This window comes from Hetaerina americana, unplaced genomic scaffold (assembly GCF_022747635.1).
Source record: "Hetaerina americana unplaced genomic scaffold, ioHetAmer1.1.p SCAF_11, whole genome shotgun sequence".
Lineage (NCBI taxonomy): Eukaryota > Metazoa > Arthropoda > Insecta > Odonata > Calopterygidae > Hetaerina > Hetaerina americana.
Window position 1 is genome coordinate 34,029,430 of NW_027286181.1, and position 12,658 is coordinate 34,042,087.

At 39.5% G+C, this 12,658-nt stretch overlaps 1 protein-coding gene and 2 non-coding genes across 3 annotated transcripts in view; 1 reads left to right on the forward strand and 2 right to left on the reverse strand.

Moving 5' to 3' along the window:
* The window catches only part of LOC139701121 (phospholipase B1, membrane-associated-like), a 70,321-nt gene that overhangs the window by 35,902 nt on the left and 21,761 nt on the right, over positions 1-12,658 (forward strand). The gene's annotated exons all lie outside the window — the stretch shown is intronic.
* TRNAD-GUC (transfer RNA aspartic acid (anticodon GUC)) lies at positions 7,238-7,309 on the reverse strand. The gene has a single exon. It is a non-coding gene; the product is annotated as a tRNA-Asp (tRNA).
* On the reverse strand, positions 11,036-11,107 carry TRNAD-GUC (transfer RNA aspartic acid (anticodon GUC)). Its single transcript has one exon. It is a non-coding gene; the product is annotated as a tRNA-Asp (tRNA).

Consider the following 12,658-nt stretch of genomic DNA (forward strand, 5'->3'; position numbering starts at 1 on the left):
ACACGCATCTCAGTGAGCCCACGTTGATCCAACCGTCTGGTCGAAATTGCGAACAGACCGACCCCACCTCCTCGCGGTGAATGCCATGCTGTTTTAGCGACCAAGGCGCTCAATTTTCGTCTCGCTTTCGTTAGACCCCCTCCTTCCCCTCTCGTGAGATTCGGCGGCCCTCTCCTCCCAACTTCCCCGCCACTCGAACTTTCGGGTCCTCCCACACGGGCCATTCCAAATATCGGGCCGACGAAAGGGAGACAGCCGCAGTGCGTGCTCGCAGGAAAGCGCGCGCGCTTAAAGGTCCAGGCCACCTGAGCCCTTGACGTGAAAATGACCCCGCCGCCGTCGACCGAAAGACTGACAAGAGGAGGCAACCGACGCCCGGGCACTCTAGACCGAGCAGTCCGTTTCTTCTTGCTGCTGTCCTGCGCGGTGGGTACGGCCGTCGCACCCGGCGACGTGGGATCCGCCTCCGGGGTGAGTGATCAGTGGGAGACGAACCCTTCACGTATCGTCTTCGCAAGTTTTCGCACATAAAAATTAACTTCCCATGTAAGTCTCATATTCTGTGCAAGAAGATACGAATACCGCGCTGATGACGCTGTTCCGCGCTAGTGTCATGCAATATGAAGATATATCACGGCTATCCTCATTCTTTTTTCATATCGACAATGTGTTTCTCCCATATCATGGCTACCATGTCATTTGTATATTGCTCGGAAACTTAGTCGTTGAGACAAGAGGACAAACGTATTTCAGGTGCTCTTCAGACGTGAGTGGATTCTAGGAAAGGATTCGAAGAAGGCAAGACAAGAAATGCACTAGATACTAAAACAAACAGAAAAGTTTGTGTGTATAGATAGATAGGTTGATATTTTAGTACTCTGCAAGCCTCCGCTAGGGTGTGTGGCAGGGGGTGAATACACACCAGACTAATTTTGACCAGAATATCACCCTACCGCGGTCGGACAATATTGTTCTGATTCCATATAGTCCGTGGAACAAATGAAATCTTTCATCTATTTATTCTACCCTTAATCTCTCTAATTTTATTGACGTGATCTCACCTACCGCAGTACGATTGGGATAAAATGCATTTGCAACACCATTGCTAAAGAGACATCCTTTCAATATATGCACGAGATTTAATCCACAATTTAACCTTTCCCTCCTCTAACGACTTATTTCATTTTTAGTATACTAAATTTCAGCTTACGTTTATTCGACGGCTAATAATATTTCTCATTTTCTGTCTAGTTCGGATTCCCGCAATTATAAAGCATGCGGGTAATTAAAAAAAACATGGTTCATTGTAATACAGTGTTCTGATGCGTATTTAGAGTCGTGCTAAGAGGGGCTAAGTGTAGTAGTGTCCCCATGTCCATCAAAAACCTACCTTAAAGTGTGTCAGGTGGGAGTTTATGGGTGACTTCTCTTCTAAGAGGCCTTGACCTGTTTTTACCTAAATTAGCGAATCGGTAGTCCTAAAAACTTCGGTACCAAGAGATGACCTTGAGGACTAACAATGGTGTACTGCCTTTCTACTGCAATTAAGGCCTGACTTGGCTAAAATAGCCCTTGCGAAAGGTGTGATAAATATATGATTGATGGTGCAAGTGTGGCTCCTTTATAATCGATGACCTGTTCTTCGACTAATAAATGATGAGGTTTTTAGGATTATTTCATTAATTTGATTCCCGCCATGTCACTTCGGTGCGAAATTTTTGCACAGCTCACATCCAGAAATTACTCGCGTTCGAGCATATATAGAAATCATACATGAAAGAAATCATACCTATATGAGTATCAAACGAGGAATTGTTCCATAGAGAGTTGAATATTGTGACTATTTTTCTCCATCGAGCCACATACAACTACTAAACAGGAGTGTGGCGTGGAGGCGTGATTGTACGAGAACAAAAGAGTACTACAGCAGGATAAATTGTAAACATATCGCGACAATCGCGAGTGCAAATATAAATAGCAGCAGGAATAAACACACCCCGGAAATTTTAACCCCACAAGGAATCACAATATCCAAAGGCATCTTCACAACAGAAAACACGCTAATTACAAGATGCCCTTCTAAGCCACTAGTCATTTCTTCCAGCTTGTCGGAAGATACCACGAGAAACATCTACATCTACTTAATACCCCGCAAGCCGCCGCAAAGGGGTGCGGCAGGGAGTGTTAGGGCACTACCCGTAATTAAGAAAGAAAAAAACCCGCTTACAAAAGACACAAATTTAGACAATCCACAAAGAAAACAAGGTATACATTGATGCAAGAACCCTTACACCTCACACACATGCAAACACAAAAACTACCAACTAAAATACACATGCACCTACAAATATACCTGATGTCTTCACAATGTTTAATTTTGTTCCGTCTTGTAAATTTAATGTTTTTAATATTTCTAAAGTGAACTCGGTTTCCTCCTATTATGATTTCTGAATGTTCGGGGAAATAATGAGTATTTTTGCGCGCATCTATCTGTACTGGAATCTATCTCCATTATTTTATCTTTGCGGTCTGATCTACATAAGTAATGTGGGGGCCATTATAATTCCTTTGGTGTCATCGTTAAACTCGTTTGTTCAGAACCTTTCTAAAAATCTAAGTCTGCACACAAGTCGGATGAGATATCTCTGTCGGAATCCAGAACAGAAAGTTTGCAAATTCAAAGAACTGCGGGAGATGTCGCGACATTTACTTTTAACGGAGTCATCCACTAATATGCATTAAAATGATATTTCAAATTTTAGAAATCATTTCGGAATGCAAGAGCACATCTCGGTAGCTTAAGTGGCCAAAGCACTCGGCCGGACGTCGAGGAATCCCGGTTCGTATCCCGGTCAAGGGGAATGATTTTTATACTTTGAAATTTCTGCAGAAAGTTTGCAAACGTGACGCGACCTTTGCGCACAATATTAATTCTTTTGTAAGGAAGTGAAATTTTGGTATGTCCAAACAGGGATAGATGTCGACGAAATGGTGTGAGTTATGAAGATAAATGCACTGGCTGCGCCGGTTATACATAGATGATCGTAATTACGTCAGAGGGGTGTTGCGCTGATATGGTCAAATTGAGAGAATGTTTGATAGACGAATCCCCAAAACGATATCTGAGGAAAGAGAAAGTGGTTGTATTAAAAGGCTAGACAAATGAGCAATTGTATTCGAAGAGAGTCAAGGAAAGGAACATCGAAAGGGCTGGTTACGGTGAACATTTGTGAAGCAATTAATAAATGTGATGTGCTGGAAAAACATATTCAAGAACGTGATTAAGGCATGGAAGATTTTTTTTAAAAGGGATTAAGTTTCCTGGAGAAACTTGAAATGAGACTTTTGTGTAATTTGCTTCCCCACGAAAGGTTTTTCATAGCGTGAAGGGTACACGTGTTTGAATTCTACTTCTTTCCAAATATACAAGTCACGAAAATAGTTACCCGCTAAATGATCATGGTTTTGATTCAAGGTGAGCGGTGGTATTCCCGACTCACTTCATTCATTTCTGAGCAATTGGTTCGCACGTGTGCACCTGTTAACTCATGAAAAAAGCTTTTTAAAGTGGTTCTGCTCTTACTTCCTATTACTCAGGATATTACGAAAATGTCACGAAAGCATGTCTATAGATAACTTTATCCATTACTACGTTATCAGAGATTTTCACTCCAGTGTTTCATTAATTTCTCCTGCAAAAAGTTATGTTGGCATTATTTTTAATGATTGATGAAAACGTATGAATAGTATGTTACGTCTCTTTACTCATAATAGGATTTTATTAGTAATATGTAATTTCCAATACGGATTATTATGTATGGCACATGTCACCTACGTTTCATCCTACTACAATTTACTAACTTCATCCTAGAGAAACTAAAAGAAAGTTTTGTGATCGTTATAGCAACCACAACGTCTAATTTATCTTCATTAATAAAAAGTGATATTGTAAGCAAACTTATTTTTTAATTCCGATTACTATATTAAATGCACTTCAGTTTTGTGCGATCCAGCAATGTACTTACAATATTTCTGAGAACGTTCGAGAAAGTTTTGTGATTCTACAAAGACAACAACTTTGGATAAATAGGTAACACCGCATAAAATGCACATTATTCCACCTTATTGCTAATATTTAATATAAAGAACCTTATTTCTAAATCTAGATATTTTGTGCATCGTGCTTCATATCATTGAAATAATATTTCACAATAACATTTTTGCTTCTTCCACGGACGGTGTGCTCTGGCTGTATGTAAATAAACCACCTATACAAATCCATCTCAGAAAAGTTTATTTACATTTTTTTCTCAAGGACTCGACTATTCATGCACTTGGTGCTTGTGCTTTCAAATTATTCGGCGGTGGCGTTGCCGTTAAAGTTCTGAAATCACTTTCACTAAAATATAAAATCAACTCAAGTGTTCATTTGGTGCTTTTACGGACGGTATTCAAGCCAAAAGAAGCATTAGAATTTAAACTCTAAGATAGCTTCCAACGAATCATTATGTTTTTTTACTAAATAAGACAGCCTCGAGCATTTGCTGACATTGATGATGGTATGTTAAATTTGGGAACAATGGAAATTATAGCGCTAAAACGAATACCGGGATTTATGACAGCTCTTAATGTGATACTCTTCCGCAGCTCTCTGAGAGTATTTGCCGAGAATGCTATAGGCATACTGCAATTTAAAGGTGCACTTCCTGTTTTGTTCTGGAATTAAATTTTGGACCTTACAACATATGCGGAGAGAGAAACTATTCTCTTGCAAGAGCACGAAAATTATGGCCCACCGCAGTGAAACCTAGATTCCAATAAAGTCTGACGCCCTCGAACTGCATCGCCACAACGCCGCTTGATGCCTCCACGCGGGGTCTCATTAACCGTTGTCGTAATTTGCGCGAAATTTCTCCATCATCTCGGGCTCATTGTCCGTCCAACCCGACGTTATCCTTCGCTCACGACTCCTCCGTCACAATGGGGACCATGACTTGATACCCAGTCTTTCGTGATTGTTCGATCGATCATCATCGCATGAGGAAATGAAAACACGAAAAGACGAGAGCGAAAGCGAAATGGGAAATTTTTCATCATCAAATTGCATCCTTGAAATTTTGATGGCATGTTCTACCTGTTATATTCTATTACTTAGGATATGCTGTTACCATAAATATTTCCAGGCATTATTTAATATGTGGTCCTAGCTTCAAGTCGGACATGCCATACATAGGCATTTTAAAAGGTTCAACGAAGCAACCCGAAAGGGTTTTAATCCATTCCAAAATTTAATTAGGGTGGTTTTAACCTGTTTCTTCTTCGTGATATCTTCTTGAAAATATGAACTTGGGCTCACGAAAAACTTTATTTAAAATTATAAGAGAAAATACAGTTTAAAATAACTAACATTTTAAAGATACATGAAGGTAATATTTTCGTTTATGTGCAAAACTTAAATATACACCCTTTTACATTGTTTTTGTTGAGATTGATCGCGATATTAATTAAGTATTAATTAAGTAATAAACAATAACACTGTGAGCTCTGCATCTCATAAATTCGCGAAGAATAGAGTTACGAAAAGTTGGAGTGCTTATGACGTCACCCGAAGTGGCGAAGATGTCAAAAGTTACCAACGCCACGTGATCTTAGGCAATTGAAACAATTAAGGTATTGACAACTCAGCAAAAATTTAGGATTCAGTGGTTTACTTAGCACCTTGATTGCCGAACTCGTTGTTTAGAAGTATAGCAAATGGAGTGGTGGCCAACATTTCACATACTCGATACTAGCGGCATAACATTTGACACACAAAGTACGAAATAAATCGTATTAAAGAATAACCATCTCCAAACGCAAAGTAAAATTTATTTATTACAGCATTCTTTATATTTCAGCCCAGTTTCAAGATTTTTCTTTGCTAATCAGTTGATGTAATAATTAACGGATGATTTTTTCGAAGATTCAGTTACTGATGAACGCAATTTTTGCGCAAAATACATTTGAGAACTTTGATCGTTAATAATATGAGCAATCATACCGTTTTAAAAAGCGTTTACCCACTGTTTTAGGGTACATGCTCATTAAAATTACTCTCGTAAACTTTATCTACTACTACACTAGTGCACTTTAATTTATTTCGGTAACAGAGACAGCTAAATTTCATCTAACACGAAAATATGCCAGAAGCTTATAACACTCGACTAAATGGAATGGAATGAGCAGGAACGGTAGCGATCACTGAGGAAACTTTGTCTTTCGCCCTTCTTGTATTTCAACCTGCCAAGTTTGTGTTTCTAATTGCAACGAAAACTGATACAACTAATCGTTTCAGACCCGATTTAGTGGAATTAGTCCATGATGAATAACCTCAAAATACAACTTCGTATTTCCATACAGAAAAAAATATATAAGGCCTGATGATGCTGCACAGCAGAGAAACCTAGGTCGCATTAAAGTTAATTTTCAGTGTGGAATTAAAATATTTTTTTGTAATTACCTAAACTGATGTTTAAAGGCGTCACTCTGATGCTCTCCATGTGCTAAAAATGTGTGTGTGTTTAATGCGCTAATAATTATAAATAAACTTCATACATTTGGTCGTCACTCTGCATTACTACAGAGCATATATTATTTGAGGCAACCGATAGCCCATTTGCGCCACTAGGAATAGGTGGATAACACAATTTTATGTAACCCCATATAGGCATACGGAGGTACCGCAGCCATTTCTTTAAATCAAGCAAATCTAATTTAAAACAGGGAACGCTAAATATGAGTAAATCGAAACGTAGACTCAACAGCCTGTAAAATATATACGGCTACAATCAAATTAAATCTGCGGTTTCAACCAAACAGTAACGTTAACTGCATTATTAACTCATTTTATGTGCAGTTTTCCGACACAAATGGGCTACCTTCGCTATAAAATTATCTTATATTTGTGTTAGATTATATTTGGTTAAAGCTGGCGCCTTCAGGCCACTTTCACCCCGAGCCCATTTTAAATGTATTTCTGGTGAGCCGAAACCTGGTACGAGATATGTGATACGTTTCATATGGATGCTCCCATTACGAACGAATAGGCCAAATACATCACATAAAAGCAACACAAAATTTGCAGCCACAAAAAATTCCAGTGTGTAGCCTATCTTCTTATTCCAGATTATTAAGATGACATTAATGAAATTTAAACAAAATTGAGTGACAAATACACGAAAGGAACCACGAAAAAAATCTCCCCGGCGGGGAATCGAACCCCGGTCTCCCGCGTGACAGGCGGGGATACTGACCACTATACTACCGAGGACTCCACGTTCAGGCAGCAAGTTAAAAATTCTTATCTCCATTGTGCATATTGCATGCATATACATGCATTTATACTAGTCTCGTCAATATTTCGTTTTCATTCGAGAATTACTTTAGGATGAATAAACAATGGGTCTTTATAAAAAGCATTTGTTAGCTTAAGAAAAATTACGTCAACTCTGCGTGAGTTTTAATATGGCGAGGAGATATAATGTATCCCATGACCAAATACCATATTATCTCAACGTTGCTTTTAAATTCTTATAAAACTCATTTTTACTGCCAATTTACGGAATTTAATACGTATTCTTCCTCCAAACTATCTAGATTATGCAATGGCAGAAATATAGTATGTTACTGAACATTAAATTCGAACCAGCCATATCGTACTTTTCAAGTCGCATACGATAGCTGTGACGATGATTCGCGTGTGACAGCTGGTGTCGCGCACGTCAGCCTTTACTTGCGTATTCAGTGGCGATTCGGACTTCATGTTATGCTATGTCCGTAAACATAAAATGCAGATTACAAACAATATCGATACACGGTAAATATCTTATGGTTTATTGCCACGTCTTTACTTGTCGTTGTGAACAGTGCAAGGGAAAGCTATGAGTTAAATACTCGTTTATGGGTTAGGAGTTACTTTTTCCTGAATAGGAATATTATGTCCATATTCCCTTAGAAGGAAATAAAGTAGACTGTGGGTCATATCTGCTAAACTCACTGCTCTATTGTAAACACTTTGGACAAATCCATCCCATCGTCCTCGAGTTTTAATTATTTAACGGAAATTGCCCCCATTGGATCCTAAACCTTTCAAATGGAAGACTCTCCATTCTCGGGATGTCACCGCGTAGGTTGTTGCGGTGGCCTTGACGTTAGTGCGGTGACCCAGACCTAGACGAGGTAGACGGTTGCGGTGAAACAACCTACGCGGTGACATCGCGAGAGTCTTTCATCTGAACGCCGCGAAAATCTACGATCAAATGGGTTCATCATTTTTATTACCATTTCATTCCGTCCACCGAGGGAGTAATTACGTATTGGCCAATAATATACCACAAGACACCGGTCAAATGGTCTATTACATGAAATGTTTCCCTCACACTTAAAGAGTCGAGAAGATTGCACTGAGTTGTCAGGCATATGTTAATTTGAAATAATTTTCCGTGCTTGAAATCCCATGCATACTATCGCAAATGATCATGAAGTAACAGAGTGTCCCAAAGCTAGAAATTGATACAGAAAAACCAATATCGTATACAAGATTTATGGCAGTGGAAGACTACCAACATAAGATTTATGTATGTATCCATGGTGTGAAAAAAATGCCGTTCTCACAAAACACTGATATTACAAAGGGTGAAATCATGTAATAGTCGTACCTTCCCGCTTTTATTCCGATGGCATCGATAAATGTTTCGCAAAAACTGCTAAAATCCCAAAGCTTCAAAAATTAGCGTTTCAGGATTAGTAAAAAACAAATTTTGAGCGCTTTTTAAAAATTAATTAGAGCCTCAGAGCGCTAAAAAAATGTTCGAGTCGAATTTTATAGGTTTACCAAATATAAATAAAAGAATGCTACATTATTTCATTACTCGTCATTAGTATATGGAGTTCGGTGACCCGTGCATTCACGATCTAACCTCATAGAGGTTATAGGGATAGATTGTTAGGGTCCTGGGTGCTCTGTTAATTCAGACCTGATAGGTTTCATAAGAATTGGTAGTATTGTGCGTGCGTATAACAGAACCATTGCTGTATAAGATAAAATTAAAATACTTCATTCGTCTTATTGATATAGTAACGAATAATTCGTATGTAACAATTGATTAGTCTTATTAATCTTTGAGCAATAACTTAATAAGCTACCCGCACCATATGATTTTTTGTTGAAGACTTTACTTTCGTAATGAGGGTGGGCGTGAAGGGAATACAGGGTTCGTCCGGAAAATAAGTGTACTGATTTTTTCCCCGCCGCTCCAGACGCGCCCAGCACCGCTCTGACGGGCTGCAATTGGAGGGGGGTATGTTGGCAAGCGACGCTGAAAAAGGCAGTCGGCTCTGAGCTGTGGTGTAGTGAGGAGCTCTGTTAACGCGAACCTCTACGCTCGACCCACGTCACGGAACGCGATGCCGAAGTTTTTGGAGCAGCGTTATTCCATCAAATTTGCAGTAAAGCTTGGGAAATCGTCTACCGAAACTGTCGGTATGATTAACCAGGCTTACGGGGAGTCAGCCATGTCCAGAAACATGATCTTTCGGTGGCACAAGATGTTCGTGGAGGGCAGAGAAGAGGTCGACGACGAACCACGGCCTGGACGCCCATCAACGACACTCACCGACGAAAATGTGCGAAAAGTTCGCGATGTACTGAACTCTGATCGTCGTCTTAGTGTCCGGATAATAGCAGAGCAGTGTAATGTGCCAAAAACAATAGTGCACTAGATTATGAGGCACCAATTACAGATGCGAAAAATTTGTGCAAAGTTGGTGCCGAAAGTGCTCAGTGATGGTCAAAGACTCAATCGTTTGGAAATCGCGACACAACTTGCGTATCACTGCAAAAATGATCCACATTTTTTAGAGAACGTTGTTTCGGGTGACGAGGCGTGGATCTTTGAGTACGACCCGGAGTCGAAGAGACAAAGTGCGGAGTGGTACACCCCATCATCACCACGTCAAAAGAAAGCTCGCATGAGCAAATCTCGGATTAAGGCGATGCTCATTGTCTTTTTTGACAAAAGGGGAGTCGTCCACTACGAATTTGTACCTGAACAACAAACTGTAAATGCTGCATTTTACGTCCAAGTGCTCGACAGGCTTCGAAAACGAGTCGCCCGCGTCCGGCCAGCGATCAAAAACATCTGGCGGCTGCATCACGACAATGCGCCGTCTCACACCGCGCTTGTCGTGTCGGACTTCTTGGCCAAGCACGGCGTGGCAACCTACAGCCCGGACTTGGCACCACCGGACTTCTTTCTGTTCCCGAAGATAAAGAGGAGTTTGAAAGGAACGCGATACGGGACTTTGGACGCCGTCAAAGAGGCCGTGACAACGTGTCTTCGAGAGGTTCCCGATGATGCCTTCGCGGGAGCGTTCCAGGAATGGGAACGCCGCTGGAACAAGTGTATCGACTCACAAGGGTCCTATTTTGAGGAATATTAGCTTAAGATATGTAAAAGTGTAATAATTTTTTTTCCTGAGCTCATTACACTTATTTTCCGGACGAACCCTGTATATGTGCTGAATAAATATCAGTTCTAAGACGTTTACCAATTTATTTTTTCATGTAAATTTCTAGAGCGTTAATTAAAAATAGCAATTTTACACAAAAATAAAGTGTAATGCGACCTGTTTCAATGTTACTACATCATCATCATCAATGATGTAGTAACATTGAAACCGGTCGCATTAAACTTTATTTTTGTGGAAAATTGCTACTTTTAATTAATCATGATATTCCACCATATCACGCATGAAACGTCTCTTTTTATTCTAGAGCCTTGTTAAATTTTGCATTACTACGACCATATTATCTTTATTCAGAAAACTAGGATCTATGAGGACCTAAAATTATTTTAAAGCAAAATAACAAGTAAATTATATTTTCCAGCATAAAAAACAGACAAACGCGTTACATATCATCTACTTCCTGATAATGTATAATAAATTTATACAGCATTGAGTAAAAAAGAATAGCTTATGCTATTGCAAAAAATTCCTCCCCGGCGGGGAATCGAACCCCGGTCTCCCGCGTGACAGGCGGGGATACTGACCACTATACTACCGAGGACTTGTATTAACTGACGAAATTTTACTGTTCTTATCAATTGAAGGTATCTGTCCGTGAATGCCGTTCACATTTTGAAAAATTCGCTCTAACAATATGTACATGCACATGGTTTTTAATAGGGCGGGCGTAGAAGGACACTTAGAGGGAATACATCCGAAAAAGACAGAGAAAGTAAGTGGAGGAAGCACTTAGGAGTAGTGTAGGTTTGTTTAAGGTTATGGCAGAAGGGAATATGTTGGGAGTGGTCTTTTTAGATGGCACGAAGGAAGGCAGAGGTTATGAAGAAATGAAAAAAAGAAAGAGGAAGTTCCCATGCCACTTAGAAGTCGTTAAAGATTGAATAAAACCTACTTTTAAAATAGGTACAGCACCCCGATTGACTAATTGAAAGACAACGAAACAAGTATTTACGCATCCCGATCCTGACCTAGTCCAGCCCAAAAAAAACTTAATTGAGCTTAAGCGGACCTTGCCCCACGAAATAGTAATATTATGATATAGAAATTATACTTAAGTTTTAAAAATTCACGTAAAATTCACGGCGTGTATCGAATAGCCACAGAAAAATTAATTACAATCGCTAAGTTATGCAAAAGTGTAAATGACCCCTGGATACTTGGTGTCTCAGCATGAGCGATTGCTATTACAATCACTTGAACGGTATTTACAATTCTTCCGTGTTTTCTAACCTTCACACAGAAGGAAAATCTGGACTTCATTCTTATTCAGCGAAGCGGATTTGAAAGGAGACGAACCGGTTATCTTCCAATCATTTCGAGAAACCACTTTTCATTGACGACATAATTATCAAATTTCTCCTGCACAAAATTATATATCATAATTTTGATTTTTCTTCTGGTATCTTGGAGGTTTTGGTACCTAATCAAGGAAAAGTACCTAAAGCTTTTTCTTTTGTATATAGAGCCCCTGACTCCATATCCTATTCTAATAAGTGATGACACCCACGGAAACATGTGTAGGCATGAAAATAGTAACAGTAGTTTTGGTCCATTATTTGAAAAGTATATTGGTATTTCATCAATTAAACAATTAGCTTGCAGCATATTCTCAATGAGGCCTAACCAGCGGCGGATAATATTTCTCTTTGATCTTTTCATCACATTTACCTAGTACTCTTCTAATAAATCCTAATTTTGTTAATCCCCGAATGTGTTTCACCCAGGAGATATGGCGAGTGAGGGTAACGCCTAGGTATTTAATTGAGTCTACACATCCCATTTCAGTATTTCCAATGCAGTAGGCGTTCGGGAAGGAATTGATATTTTCCAAAAATTTATCACTACGCACTTTTTAAGCCCATTCCTAATTTCCAAGTGTCGAACCAGCATTGTATATCATTAAGGTCACCTAATAAAATCGTAGTAGTAGTATTCAGGGGAGGTGACCAACAGCTTAGGTAATTTTCGCCATTAGGGATGGGCAGGAAATGATAAAGGGTGGAGAAAAACCCGGCGTCGTTATTAGCCTACTCTTAACGAAAGCCGCCAAGGGGTCCGCAGCTTAATTCTCCATTCAACGGGCGGCGTACTC